The sequence below is a fragment of the Colossoma macropomum genome, unplaced genomic scaffold, assembly GCF_904425465.1.
Source record: "Colossoma macropomum unplaced genomic scaffold, Colossoma_macropomum, whole genome shotgun sequence".
Lineage (NCBI taxonomy): Eukaryota > Metazoa > Chordata > Actinopteri > Characiformes > Serrasalmidae > Colossoma > Colossoma macropomum.
Window position 1 is genome coordinate 30,277,375 of NW_023494784.1, and position 15,962 is coordinate 30,293,336.

The following is a 15,962-nucleotide window of genomic DNA, read 5'->3' on the forward strand; positions in this document are numbered from 1 at the left end:
TAATTATTCTTTATAGCCAAGCTACAAACAAAATATTGTATTTCAAAGTCACACTGTTAAGGAAATATATTGCCAACATGCATTTATCATTTATTTAACTACATGCAGATTACAGATCACAGGATGTGTGAACGAGTTAGTGTTGTTTTGAAGGTGGTGCCATAGAGAATACAGCTGTAGATTCATTATTACATCACAGTCATTTTCTAGTCTGCTGTGTTATATTAAAGTCAGAACAGGAGTGAAGTGTACAGACTGAATAGACTATTGTGGTACAAGGACAGGAACAAGCTGTAGCTTAGAGTCCAATACATCATGTTTATGGAGATTGGTATTTGCTATTTATGTGTCTACAGAGATCTAAAAAATTGCGTAAAACATCAGTCAAGCTTGTAAAAGAAATGAGAATGTGGCACATGGAGTGAACATAAACATCCCTGAGTCAAATTCAGAGATGAGGTGAGGGTTCACTCACAGCCCTGGAGCCACACATTTCTGATTTGGAGAGGGAGTGCTGACACTTGAAACCAGCAGAAAACACAGGAAAGTGTTTCACACAAAGCTGTGGCTCAGCCCCCTTTCTGACCCTCTATATTTCTGCAAAACTGTAACAGTGAATGCTTTTAAATCTTTAAGGAAAAGGTAATATTAGACAATAACTTAAACAACTTTAAAAAAGACTTTTTTTTATTTTATCCATGTGAATGAAGTGATACTCATGTGAGCAGCCCATGTGAAAAAGTATGTGTCCCCCCACCCCCCTTACAATGAATAATTTGTTTCTTGACCTTTAGCATCATTGAGAGCAACCAATGGCATGGTCATAGTTTTGCTACCTGGGAGTTCAATGCCACTGCTCATTGCTCTAGTACCTAAAATAGTGGTGCAGTCTTATACTGGACTCTGTTCTATTAAGCTAGACAGTGACCAATCACTTTTTCAGCATCTCTGGTTCCATAAGTACAAATCCTATTAATTTTAGGAAAATCCATACATAGACAGCTTTAAGTACTCAGCCAAACCAAATGTAGTATTTGAAAATGGCACCTCAGTTAACTGTGTTCCTGTGCACATACCTAGTAATGATAGCTGCTTGTAAGTTATTTCATATTTGTAACAAGAAAATATTGCAAAAACCTTTTCACACTGGCCTTGACAGAACTGACAGGCTGTCCAACCTGAAAAGGCTTAGGGATATTCATGTGCTTTTTTTTGGAGTTTGGAAATTCTTGTTTTTTCACTTATTTCCTTTTGACTTTCCCCTTTCTTATGCAAGAGGATTCTCTTATATCTAATCTTCTCAGAAATATCTTCTTATTTGTACCTTTGACTTTTTTGACTAAAATGAAATAAATTAAGGGTGGTCTCTGATTTTACTCTGTATTTGTTTCACCAAAAGTATTAATTATATCCTATGTACACATTACATATATATATGTATATTATGATTTTATCATTAGAGGTGGGCACACACACACACACACGCACACACACACATGCACGCACATTTTCTTAGCCGCTTATCCTTCTGGGTCATGGGTTAGAGGTGGGCAATGTGATGATATTTTATTGTTATTGTGATGAATTGTCTTATTGTAATAAACAATATGCTTTTCCAAACATGTCAGTCCCAAACAAGGCAGTTTTTAAATGTGGCAATACTGTGCTCTAAATATTATTGTGATCTGTATCATGTATCAGGAAAAAAGTACTGTGATGTGATATTTTTGCCATGTTGCTTACCCCCCAGTCATCACTGTTATAAAACCTTTTATCTCCAAAGTGGTTAAAGGGAAAAAATATCATTCTTGCTTTTAATGTATTTTAATAAAATGAGATTTTATTATAATTTTGGTAAATTCATCAGTAATTTTTTACATCTTGTCAAATATGACAATAGCTTTTTACTTTATGTAAAGTTGCATTGTGTTACTTTAAAGTGTAAAATGATAAACGAAGTTGAGATGTATCATATGCATAATCTGTTATACAGTTATACATAATACATAATTTCCAAACCCCAAATCTCTCTGTCTCTCTTCCATCCTCTCATTCCAGAAGCAGCAGGGGTAAGTATATGTGTCTGTTGTGAGCCCTGTCATCACCCACAACAAACACAGAAACACTTTCCTGTTGAATAACACACCACCTGGTGGCAGCAGGTCATTACTACTTTACTTTGCTTAAGTTTTTCACTGCTTCCTCAATTCAAACCACCTGACACTGCATCTTGTAAACGACCTTTTCACTCAATGCGTGCCCGCCCATCCTGTATGAGTGAAACGTGTGTAGTGGATTGACCCAGTGATTAGCCAGCAGCATAAACGTGTCTCAGCTATGCCGGCATCACTCCACTGTAAATCCGGTCTGTGCTTTAGTGCAGACTCCTGGGGGGGTGAGCTAAACTCTTGCACTGTTTCTGTTTCAGCTTCTACAGAAATAAAAATCCCCGGCAGCTCCTCAGCATGATGCCAGGGGATTACTGCTGTAATTTTCTGCATTTGACCTTGACCAGATTCTCCTTCAAATCCTGAAATCCTAGCTCTGCATCTGGGGTGTGTGTGTGTTTGTTTGAGAGGTATGTGTGTGTGTGTTTTACAAAATGCCACAAAGAACACATAAAACAGGTACAATATCAGAATATATATATATATATATATATATATATATATATATATATATATATATATATATATATATATATATATAGTACATGTGGGACATATTACATATCAGTGCTTACACAATGCAGACATTATATTGTATAACATTATAAAATAATAGGACATTATATTACATAATATTTTAAAACATTTTCTTATTGGGAAACTCAAATACTATAGTAATACTTCTACTTGATTATAGATTACATGATTAGTACTAGAAAGCAATGCTCTCTTACTAGCCTAATGAAAGACAGACTAGCAACACATTATTAAGTAATACATCACTTCTGTCAGAAAAAAATTTCATATCTCCTTTGTTTGGCCTTTTTCCATTTTTGACATCATTTGAAAATACCAGCTGCTCTTTACATTTTGCCAAAAACATCATGATAAATGGACCAATAGAAATGCTAATGATTACACTTCTATTAAAAGTTAAGAATATTTTCCTTCTCCTGTAAAGTTACCATTTTGGAGATTACATGAAGTTCTTGGCTGACAGTTATGATATTATTGTATGTATTATTATACAATATATTGTGGCATCCACCATTGGATGCATTGCTGTGAGGAACTGTGTGCTGTGAGGGGTGTGGCCATGCAAAGTGGCTCTCGGGAGCCGCCACACTCCCCGTTTAAAAAGGGATTGGTGTAGTTGCTGTTGTTTTTAATTTTGTTATCATTATAGCTGCACTAAACTGCTTTTGAGGAGGTGGGCTTTGAAGTTAACTAGTGGTTAGAAGTGTCTACCCTCCTCCTATGTTACATCCTCCCATGTTAGCCTTCATCAAGTTAGCGCTAGGCTGGGCATTTCTTGCTGCTGGTTTGAAAATTCAAGCTATGTAAATTATGAGCTAAATAAATAAGAGCTTTTTAAATCATGCCAGCAATATGTTGTACTGTCGGTTGCAACAGTACGGTGGGGACGAAACAGGCCAAATCCATAGAGAAGGTCGTTTTTGTTTATATTTTTCATTTAAGGTGACTGCTTTCCTTTTTTTTTCCCAATTTTTTCCCCAATTTAGACACATCCAGTTCCACCCACTACCAGTGCTAGGAGGGCGAAAGCTACCGCAGGCTTCCTCTGAGACCTAACAGAATGTCATTAGACAACTGAACGTGCTCGGAGGACAGCACCAAACGCCGGTTCTGTTACATCAGCTATCAGCCTCCTAGCATCACACATTTTAACTATTCTGAGAACATGAAATTCATACAGACATATATAGTGTGCCATTATGCCATTAAAATATTAGCTGGCTAATATATAACTACTAATGTTACATCATGCAGCTTTAACTCTATTACTACAACGGCAACTATCACTGTAAAATTGTGCATACCTGAAATAGCATTTTGCTCTGGGGCCATCTCTGGGAATTGACTTTTTTTCTTTTCCAAATACCTAGTTATGTCTGTGATGTCAGTGTATGTTAACATTACTGCAAGTAGCATCTTGCATGCTGTAGAGGGTGGAATGAGTAAAAAGCAGCTCAGCTCATAGATGACAAAAATGCTGATAAACCAAAGGTAAATTGGAAAAATTATTTAGGACTTTGCTAGAAATATTCAGGGTTTAAGCCCTGTAAGCCCCTGCTGAGCACCACCCATGGTAACATAAGACAGAGCATCGAATTAGTCGAATTAGTGTGGCGCAAGTGATTTCCAGTGTTTTAGAAGTTCTGAGTATGTTTATATGTATTGGCCTTGTTGAAATTTGCAGAAGGTCAGTTTATGATGTATATTCCAAGGAAATCCCCTCATTCAGGACTTCAGGATGGAGTGTTCACATGTGAAGCTGGAGAATCTAATTTCCATGTGTGTGTCTGTCTGTCTGTTCTGAGTGAGATCGATATTTAGGTCCAAAATACTGTTTTTCCACCTTTTTTGCCTTTAGCTATAATCTCAGTGGGTTTCCACACATTTCTGTCTATGTATTTATGTTTATTTTACTATTGATTGTGCCTTGGCACCACAATTCTCCTCCCCTTCTCTCCTTCACTCACTGATCTAGCACGGCGGTTCTCATTCCTGATCATGGAATACCCCTGCCCTGCATGTTATAGTGTTTTCCCTGCTCTAACACACCCCGTCCACTTCAGGAAGGGCCTGTTAATTAATTCATTAGTTGCATTGGGTGTATTGGGAGCAGAAGAGAATGAAAATGGGCCGAGAGCAATCTGATAAAATCTTGTTTAATAGCTTACATTAAATTTAGCTTCTTAAAATCCTAGACTTATTAAATCCTGTGGCTTGTTATTCAGTAACTATGTGACAATGTAAAATGGCTGAGTTATTGAGTTTTAGGTATTTGTTCATTCTTCTTTAAAGCTATAGTTTCAGAAAACAAGGTTTTGTTGCAATATGCTGAATGGTAAATAATTGTAGGACAGTGTTTAAGATTCACCCATAGTTCAAACAATATTCAACAGTTTAACAGTACTGCATCAATTACAGTCCCATGTTGCACTAAAGTCCCTATTGCACTAAAAGGTCCACAGATACACAGCTGCAGCTATCAGCAAATCTCTTTCTCTCTCTCTCATCCTTTCTTTTACTCCTTTTCTTGCTGTTTCTCTTTCATTCTTTCTTTTACTCCTCCTGCTTCTGTCTCACACTTCTTTGCTCTCTCGCATATCTCTTTCACTCTATAACTTTATTTACTCCTTTACTCTTTTTTCTTTGCACTGTGTTTCTCTCCCCCTTCTCTCTACCTCCCCTTCTCTCTCTCCTTCTCTCCCTCTCCCTCTCCCTCCTCACCCTCCCTCCCAGGGGGGTTCTTTTGGTCTGTGGTTTATGAATTCCAACATTTGTTCTTTTAACTTAAGATTTTTGCCTGAAGCCTACCATTTAGAACTGTGAGCTGTCTGCTGTCCTCTCTCTCTCTCTCTCTCTCTCTCTCTCTCTCTCTGTCTTCTCCTTCTTGGTCTATATCTATCCTCCCCTTTTGCTCTCTCTCTCTCTCTCTCCTCTCTCTCATGAAGGACTACGGCCTGCTGGCTCTTCAGTTTGTTTGAACTGAATGAAGCTCATACTGAAAGCTCTTATTTAAACTTGCTTTCATCTCGGCAGTCCAGACTAGTGCCTCATGTGAAGGAGAGGCTGATCACAGAAACAGTTAATTAACCAATCCAGCACTAAGGGGAAATGTGCTTATGAGGGGTAAATCTGCTCTGTTAAGAGAAATCAGTTCCACATTTAGCTTCTGGTTTTTCAATTCAGCAAGTGCAATGCATCATGATACAGTAAGCATTTGTCTTCTTTTCTTTCCATGAGGAGCCACTTATTTGTAAATTACTTTGACTCATGTGTGGCTGAGACCTTTTAGCTTTGAACTACAGTTAATTGTAGTGTGTGTGTTGCCATTATTACACTGCAACAGGCATTACTCTGCCCTTAATCATAATTTAATGACTCACTAATGCTTTTCCCTGCAAAGAGCAAAGCTAATTAACAGGTGCACTGAATAAATATAACACTTATTTATGCTGATTACATTGCTTATGATAATTTTAGCAAGTTTTTTTTTTTTTTCCAAGATTACCACAGTTATTAGTTTGATAAACATGAATTTCAGTGATGAAATCCTACCATAAAAAGTGTTTCCTTGAAAAAAAGCCATTTTAGAAGGACTGTAAATTGAGGACTAAAATAATAAAACTCAAAAGAATCTAAAAATATATGTTTTTGTTTGGTCTGTGTGTGTATTTCTGTCTGTGCAAGATGTTTGTTCTAATTGGGGTTCTGAATGCTATTTCTGACCAAGTTTAATAGCAATAGTGGCTTGAGAAAACAAAGAGGATTTTCTCTAGAACAGCTTTTTGCCTGTTAAAGCCAGCAGTAGTTACTGAGTCCCCAGAACAGAGCTGTCTCACTGGCAATGATGCATCCATCTGAGCTGAATAACAAACACCATCGGCACACACACCAAAGTCTTCAAATGACCTCAAATGAAAACAACCATAACACTCCTACTCCTAACACACAGACTGCAGAAAGAGCATTTATATTATCATTTATATGAGTAGCTTTTTGGTTATTGTGAGTTTCACAAACTAGCTCTGTATGTAGCTGTATGTGCGTGTGTACTTTGTTAGTTGCAAAGCTCAATCTGATTGAGAAGCATTCTACCCAAGCTGATAACATTAGATAACATACACAAGAATGATTGTGTAAGATAATATTTTCAAAGATTCCAAACCTGTTATTGCCCCTAACCCGATTGGCAGTAGAGGTCTGTAAAAGGCGAGTTCACCCACGGGTCCCACATATCTGTAAAAAAAATTTGCAGCAAGGATAAAGTTTTAGGCACCTTGTTTATGCAAGCAACAGGCTGCAGGCTCATGCAGGCAGGTATTATAACTTGCTGGGAGGGTGGGCTTGAGCATTATTGGCTGCACATGGAAGCAAACAGACGGGCAACAAATAAGCTGCAGAAAATATCAGCATTTATGAATATCATCACTTATGCATCAATGATGCAAACTCAATATATATATATATATATATATATATATATATATATATATATATATATATATATATAATAAAACCTTCCCTACATCATACAACATTAAGTTATTTACCAAATAAAATGTATAAATTCTAACTGCATTTTTTCCAAGGAAATTGTTTTAGCTCTGTCACACGTTTGTTTTGGTGGCTGTTTCTCTGTGTCAGTGCGGTTGTGTGGGAATGCCAGTGGCGAGACAAATGCTAAACAAGGGTGGGAGTGGATTAAGGATCACAGCCCAAAATGGGCAGTCAAGCCTGTGTAAGACCTATAGTCAGAAGCTGTAACAGAACTGCTACTAGCCAGAAACAAACAGAATACCGTACAGCAAAAAAGATGGGCTGTGAAATGCTTTACAAAATGGCAGAAACAAAACAACACTGACAAAGCTGAACCTGAAAATGTGACAATTTTATGGCTCTATCCATAATGCAAAAGGCTACTACATCTTTGGTGGAAGAAACTGCCAATAATATAGTATATTTCATTCAATATTCAGCATTTCTTTTGCTTTACTTTTATTGTTGTATAAAAGCATAATAACACGAGAGAGAATGTGTCATCGCTAATAACATCACAGCTGTGATGACAGCTCTGGTAGCTATGATCAGTTAAACAAGCATCAGTTCTGTAGCAAAGAGGCCATCTGAGGCCTGAGCCTTTTATTTTTTGTTTAGATCCAATTTCATTTTAGGTTGCAGCCAATGAACTACTACATGGGAATAAATTCAAAATATATATGTATGTATGTAATGTAAAGTATCAGATGGTAGACTATAAGTTTTTTTTTTTTAACTCACTACCCTAGCCTTTCAGCCCACCACCCTTCCCCCATATTCTCTCTCCCTTTGAGAGGTGTTTTCCCCTGGGCTAATACTGCACCCCATCCAGTGAGATCAGTCTATCCACTGAATGCCCTGCTGAGTCTGGCCTTTCATTTATCATTAATGAGCAGAGAGTGAGAGGAGGAGACACCCAGAATCCAACTCCAGGAGCTCCAACATACATCCAGAGTTTATTATCAGAAACATCAACAGAATACATCTCATCACATCACAACACAGCTCCAAATCAAACACTCAACCACTCAGCCACCAATTAGAACACCCAATCTATGCATCTAAAGCTGTGGTCTCCAACCCTCATCCTGGAATGTCTAGTTCCAACCATAATCTGCAACACTGGCTCCAGCTAATTCACTTCTTCAGAAGTTCCTGATTGGCAGGATCAGACATACTGTTAGGTAAGGGAGGGGCAGCATATTATATGCAGGTTTGAACTAAACGGATCTACAGACTACACTGTATGAAAACCATCCAGATACCCTTTCTAATTGGTGAATTAAGCTACTTAGTTGCTGACACACTTCAAAAGTATACACAATACCAGTGGCAAACCATGACTATTAGAGCTAGGCCTTCACTTTGAGGCATAAAAGTCAAAACATGAGGAAAAAACCCACCTCAATGTTAATGCTAAATTCTGTTAGCATTCCGATTGTAGTAATCTGCTAGCACTAAGCTAATGACAAGTCTCATGAACACTTTCTAAAAAGAAGTTATCTTCTTATTCGAATCTTTCGTTATATCTTAAACGGTGCAGTACTTACATTCTGGGGTATTTAGGCACTGCTGCAGCATTTAGGGTAGAAAGGAAAATTATTTGGCACCAGAATGTAACTGCTGCACCATTTACAGTGAGAGAAAATTCGGTAGCATCAGAACGTAACTGCTGCTCCATTTAAGGCTGGACAGAACATTTGGCAGCTGTAGATTAAAAAAAGGCATTTGAGTTTCCTAATCCAGATAGCAAAATTATTCTGGCCTAGATCTGGCCCACATCCCACCCCCCATTTTCATCCGGCCCACTTGCCACATGGATTGACGGCACTTGGGCGGACCGCTTCGACTGCTAGATGTGGGCCACATACATACCGGAATTAGGACTACAAGAGCCAAAAGTGAACCACACAACTGGGCCTAATCTGGGCAAGAAGCTGACCACAAGATGTGGGCCATATTTGGAACAGATCCACACCAGACTGATTTCAGATGGCAAAATTATTCTGGCCCAGGTCTGGCCCACACCCCTCCCCCCATTTTCATCCAGCCCACTTGCCACATGGATTGACGGCACTAGGGTGGACCACTCACGCTTGGTAGATGTGGGCCACATATGTATCAGATCTGGGCCACACATCAGCCAAAAGTGAAACATACAACTGGGCCTAATCTGGGCCAGAAACTGACCACAAGATGTAAGCCGTATCTGGAACAGATCAGCACCAGACTTTTTTCAGATAGCAAATCCCCTCCAATTTTTCTGTGGCCCACTTGCTGCATGGATTGACGGAGCTTGGACAGTCCACCCATGGTTGCCAGATCAGGGCCACATACACACCAGAGTAATTCCATAAGTCATGCCAAAAATTAAATGCACAACTGGGCCTAATCTGAACTGCACAAGTGGCCCAGATTTGTAAGCAGTCCACACTGGAATTGTCCCAGAGTTGGCTACTATGTGGCTATTGATTCTCAGCCTTTTTAAAAACTAGTCCATTTATCAATTTACCACCAGCCTACAACCTCCCATCATGACTGGCCTACACATTTAAAAGTACAATATTGGGTTTCTTCAAAATGTATTCAGCAATAGTGATCACTGTAAATTAGTCTTGCATTTACCTTCATTTTCAACATAAATCTAACAACAAATAAAATGACAGGACATTTACTTTTTTTTATTAAATCAGGTTTCCTTAAAAAATGGATGAAAGACCTTTTTCTCTGAGCCAAAGAACCTTATGTCCTCCCTCTGAGCTAATGCGCTAACCACGAGCTAACGTGCTAACACACTAACCGCGAACTTACGCGCTAGCTAAAGTGCTAACAAGCTAACCAGAAACTAACCTACTAGCTAACGTGCTAACACTCTAACCGTGAACCAACCTGCTAGCTAACGTGCTAACATGCTAACCGCAAAACAACCCGCTAGCTAACGTACTAACAAGCTAACCAGAAACCAACCCGCTAGATAACGTGCTAACACGCTAACCACGAACTTACGCGCTAGTTAACGTGCTAACAAGCTAACCAGAAACTAACCTACTAGCTAACGTGCTAACACTCTAACCATGAACCAACCCGCTGGCTAAAGTGCTAACACTCTAACCAGAAACCAACCCGCTAGCTAACGTGCTAACAAGCTAACCAGAAACCAACCCGCTAGCTAAAGTGCTAACACGCTAACCACGAACTTACGCACCAGCTAACGTGCTAACAAGCTAACCCGAAACTAACCTACAAGCTAATGTGCTAACACTCTAACCATTAACCAACCCACTGGCTAAAGTGCTAACACTCTAACCGTGAACCAACCCGCTGGCTAAAGTGCTAACAAGCTAACCAGAAACCAACCTGCTGGCTAACGTGCTAAGACGCTAACCACAAACTTACGCACTAGCTAACGTGCTAACAAGCTAACCAGAAACCAACCCGCTAGCTAATGTGCTAACACTCTAACCGTGAACCAACCCGCTAGCTAATGTGCTAACACGTTAACCGCAAACTAACCCGCTAGCTAGCTAACGTGCTCATGCGCCATCAGTAACAGCTTTGCGCTAGTTAGCTACACAAACAGCATAAAAATAAGTTAGTTAAGCTAGCTAACTAAGCCAGCTAGCGAATGTCACATTAAGGTAATATATTTACAGCAAAGAAATTACTTCATGCTTCTACCACAGAGGTTTACCTTACTAACAAATAATAATCTTACAATACCAACACTGTAACGTAAGAGACACTTACCTGTTTAGCTCCTGACAGGACGGAGGGGAAAGAAAAGCCCACCGTTTCTTTGCCTCCAGCATAGTGATCCTGTCACTTTCTGTTCATGCATGCGCACATGAGCAGACAGAAAAGCAGACCTGTTGACATCTTTAATCACTTTAACCTGACTGACTTACATCAGTTCCATGTAAAGAATACATTTAAGCCAACAAGCTCTTATATTTTTAGTCAGTGGAACACTGAACACTGAAATTCATATAATTAAAGTTAACAATATCCCAGTTTTATTTTTTGAAGGTAGGTGCTCCCCACTGGCTCTGTCAGTAAAAAAGAACGGGAACTGGGACTGCATCTTAACTTTGATGATAATGATAAAGGATGTACAGGATAGTCAGGATATATATCTCATATTTACTTTTTCTTTTAAAATGCAATTTAATTTAATTCACATTGCAGTTAGGAGATACAGGCCTGGCCCAGGTCAACAGTTTTTAACAACACAATATTAGTCAAGACCTGTTGTTGTTGTTGCAGTTCTTCTTCTTCTTCTTCTTCTTCTTCTTCTTCTTCTTCTCTTTTTGTTACTATGCTAGTATATTAGCCTAAAATAAAGGAGTTATTTAAAGCCTTATTTGAGCTGGATCAGTTTTACCAGAGGTGGTAATGTAATAGTTTCAGTAATGTAATTTCATGCAGGGGAGTATCTCACAAAGCAAATTTTCTCAGTTTAGGGAGATAACTTAAGCCTGTCCAATACGAAAAGAACTGGGGGATGCTGTTTGCCAGTGCAAGGTTGCCAGTGCCAACAGTGGGCCAGCAAAGCCATATCTGTGCCAGAAGTGGCCCACGTCCACACACTATCATGACATGAAGCCCGTGACAGACATATTATAATTCATTTTACACTGTAACAGTTTAACAGTGACTCTTTCAGTAGAGAGGCCTAGTATAGAGCTGCAACCGCTATTTTCTGTTTCTAAAAAACCCAATGATTAAGCTGCCACTCATATTCACAGTTAAGTCATGTATCCAGGGCTATGTTCAGACTGCCAGCCCATATCCAATTTTTGGCATATCCAGATTCTATCTAGATGGATTTTTGATAGTCTGGACAGCAAAAAAAAAAAACCCACAAAAATTTGGATGCAGACCACATTTGGAGATGGTTTGAAATGTGATTCCAATCAGATTTTTACCGACTTTTCTTAATCTGGATGCTGTGGACACTCAAATCAGATTTGAAAGTGTCTTTTGTGTTATTCACAACACAGCAAACAACGATGATATCAAATCCAGAGTGACAGAAGCACTGGGATTCAAAAAGAGTGCTTATGCAAGAGAATTTTGAAGAGTTTGGAGAGAGATGAAAGACCTCCATCTCTACTGCATCCAAGTTTGAAATCCACATCGCCAGCCTGCATCATTACCACAGCAGTCCATGCAGATCAGTTGGTGATGTTTGGCCACACATGTCTGATCTGATCACTTGCAAATAACAGTGCGGACAGTCGTCTCAGAAGATCTGGTTTAAGAAACAAACCCAATTTGCCTGCAGACTGGGACTTCCTGCCCAAGATTTCCAGACCTAGAATGACATTTTTTTAAGAAATTGGTTCCACCTATTGGAAAACAAAACCTGATTGGTTGACTCCTCTGTCACTTCTTAATTATGCTGATAGATAATCTAGCACATTAGGACTTTTCAGTTTTTGAAGTAACCTAACCAATAGGAGAGCACCTTTGCTATATTTACCTTGATGTCACAGAAAAAAAACAATTTCTGAGTGGCCAATTTTCAAGAATTTCAAGAAAGGCACTTACATATAACATGATACCCATATGTTTCTTATCAAAATACTCCGTTATTTTCCCTGCTACTTTCTGCTAACTGCTGCAAACCATTGAAAACAAACATAAATACAATAAAAACTGACAAAATTTCTTGCTTTTTTCTTTTTTTTTTTTAGTAGTTGATATCTTTTGAGCTAGTTAGAAGAGTAAAGTTTGGTTCCAGATTTGTCCTCTCCTCCATGGATTTTTTTTAATTCCATCACCAGCACACCTAATTTAAAGCTGCATTGTAGTAAGTAAGTAGGATTACTGAGTGTCAGTGTGAACTCTGTAAAGCTTGAAATAACAATTTAAATGTCAGAGGTGTCACATCTGATTTTGCACCTTTTTTTAGACCACGTCATACGTCTTATGTCACAAGCATAGACTCAAAAATTGATGTTGATGTTTAGGTCTCAAATGCAAAATCAACATTATACAGAAGAATAGTTAACTTACATGCTCCAAAGACATCACCAAGTTTTGACTGAGTTCACTTTGAGTACTCTTTCCATCTGAAAAGCTAATGAGGTTACAAAATGTTCTTCTGCACATTGCGTGCAATTGCACATTTCCACCAGAGAGGTCTCCAGATCCCTAAATCTTACAAAGTGGAGCTCTACCATAAAGGAGTATTAAGTAGCCAAAGTAGGTATTATATGATAGCTGACACAGGGCTTCCTTAAGGATAGATGTGGAAATGAACACATTATCTCATCTAAATTGACCATCTAACAGCTATTCACATTAAAGTTAATTGCATTTATTATATTTATTATGTTTTATGGGGCAAATGAAAACTTGTAGCATAGATAAATACTTATCTTTAATAAAGAATTTTCTCAAGTGCATAGAACTTTATTCCCAAATTTTTCTTATTCTTTTCACCATCACTAGTTCTCAGAATTCTTTCCTCCATCCAACAGTTCCACAATCACTCCTACTACCACAATGTTCAATTCAAAGCATGGCCTATGCTCATAGTTGGGTATAGGTTTAGGCATTTAGCTAATCTGTATATCATAGCTTTCATATCAAGACTTTGTAACTCCAGATTTTATGAAGAATGGGTGAATAGAATTAATCCAACATTATTTGGAACAAAATCTCATTACATTAGCATACATTAGTGAAAACTTTTTTCTATGTCATATAAAGTTGCTATTGTAGAGATATGCAGGTTTTTTTAGGGCATCAATGATATTCAGGCTGTATTTATCTACTCCTTTCAACTGAAAAATCTTAAAACTATTACAAGACTTTCTCTACATGTGTATGTGTGTGTGTAAAGCGCAGCTGTCTCTCTGTACTTTGCCTGCAGCACTACTTTACACTGTCAGCTGAGTTTCTGAAGCTTACACATGCACAGAAATGTCAGGATGAAGCACACAAACTACAGTTACAGTTTGTCTAGATGATTTATCCCCCTTCACTTTGAAAAAGTGTGTTAAGCTCTAAAAGACGAGTTTATGTTTGTATTAATGAAGAAAATCATAAATTACAAGGGCAGACCTGACCCTGCTATGTCTGAGGTACTAAAAATACTAAGAAAATCAACATTATGAGGGCTCTGAAAGCAACAAAGCACTTCATATAGAAGTCTAATATGTGACTGGCTGACTGACAGAATTGTTCACTGTGCCAATGTGAAATCACTCTCCAGCTCAGAGCATTCTAGAGGCTTGATCCCAGAGCTCTGTCATCCACAGACTAGCCAAAAGTTCTGAAGTGAACTTCTCCTTCAGAATTTTCAGCCTTTGTGCGAGACCAGGTCAGAAGAATCAGTTTTTACCAGTGCAGATTGAGTTTAGTTCACATTATTATCACTAGAAAAGAAACAAAACAACAGCATAAAAAAGTCTCTTCTTTTAATCTCCATTCCAATGTTCTGCAAATCCCAAAAGTGTTTGCTGCAGGGCCAGTCGAGGCTCTTTAGTCTCCAGAATCCAGCTATAATTAGATCACTGTGATCGACATGAAAGTAGTGCTCATACTCACGGCACGATGTGAGTTATGCTTTCATTATGAATTTAATTATAGCATAAAGCTCGCCAGGGTCCTCCAGAGGTTTAGTTTCACGATATTCAAACCAGAAAAATATAATTACAAGGTAAAGCTTTATAAATACCCAATCACACAGAATCCTAATAATATATTATTTCATTTAGGCAAGAGGCACATGCAACTTGGTGATGGAGGGTAATTTTGGAGAGTCTTTCCCTGCAAGGACGGTGATTGTCATCATATTTTTTAATTATGGGAAAAAGTAATTAAATAATGCCGATTAACTTCTTCCTACATTTGTGTCAAAATCAAATCATGCCAATTAACTTCTTCCTACATCTGCATCTTGGATCAATCATTAGAGGACCAGGCTCCTCTCCAGTATGTGTTCTATCACACCCTATCTTCTACTCTTCTCTTTTCCTTTCCTCCCTTCTCCCATCTTCTCCTCTTCCCTCTTTTTCCTGTCCTCTCCCAGCCTATGAAAGAAAGGTCTGTGTTTTCTGTCGCTAGGTATGAAAGGAGACAGACAGAAGAACTCTTGTTCTATTTGTCTGCAATATTCAGGGGAGCAATAGAAACCTTTAAATAACAGCATGCTACATTAGGTACAGTACATACATCCTCTCTGGGGAGTTGGCCCAGACCGTATATAGACCGTTGAGATGAAAGACTGTTGTGAAGCAGTAGTTTGAGGCTCATTTTTCTGATGGAGAGATAATGCATCTGTCAGACATGAAAGAGCTTTGATCTGCAGCAGCAGCAGAGCAAGTTTTATTCAAATCCTCCTGATTTCAGCGTCTAACTGGCAAGCGTCCTCCATTAATTACGTACCTGTTTCCTGCAAGTTGAAAGGGAATTATAAAATAGAGTAGTATGTTATTTCATAGAGCCCTATATTTGACGTCCTGCTGTTTCTTGACCTACCTTATCTAATCTTTTGTCAAAGACAATAAACCGTAACAACACCTTTTTTCTCTCATCATCTGCCATTTCTTTTTCTCTCTGGTTGCTCTGTGTAGAAAAAAGGAAAAAGGTTCTTAGACATGCCCTAAAAAAAGAGGGAAGGGCCAGACAGAGTGGAATAACTCAGCCCTGCTGCCCACCGTAAAGTAGGTTGAACTGCACCAGACTCACTAACAAGAAAACATCCGAATGAGC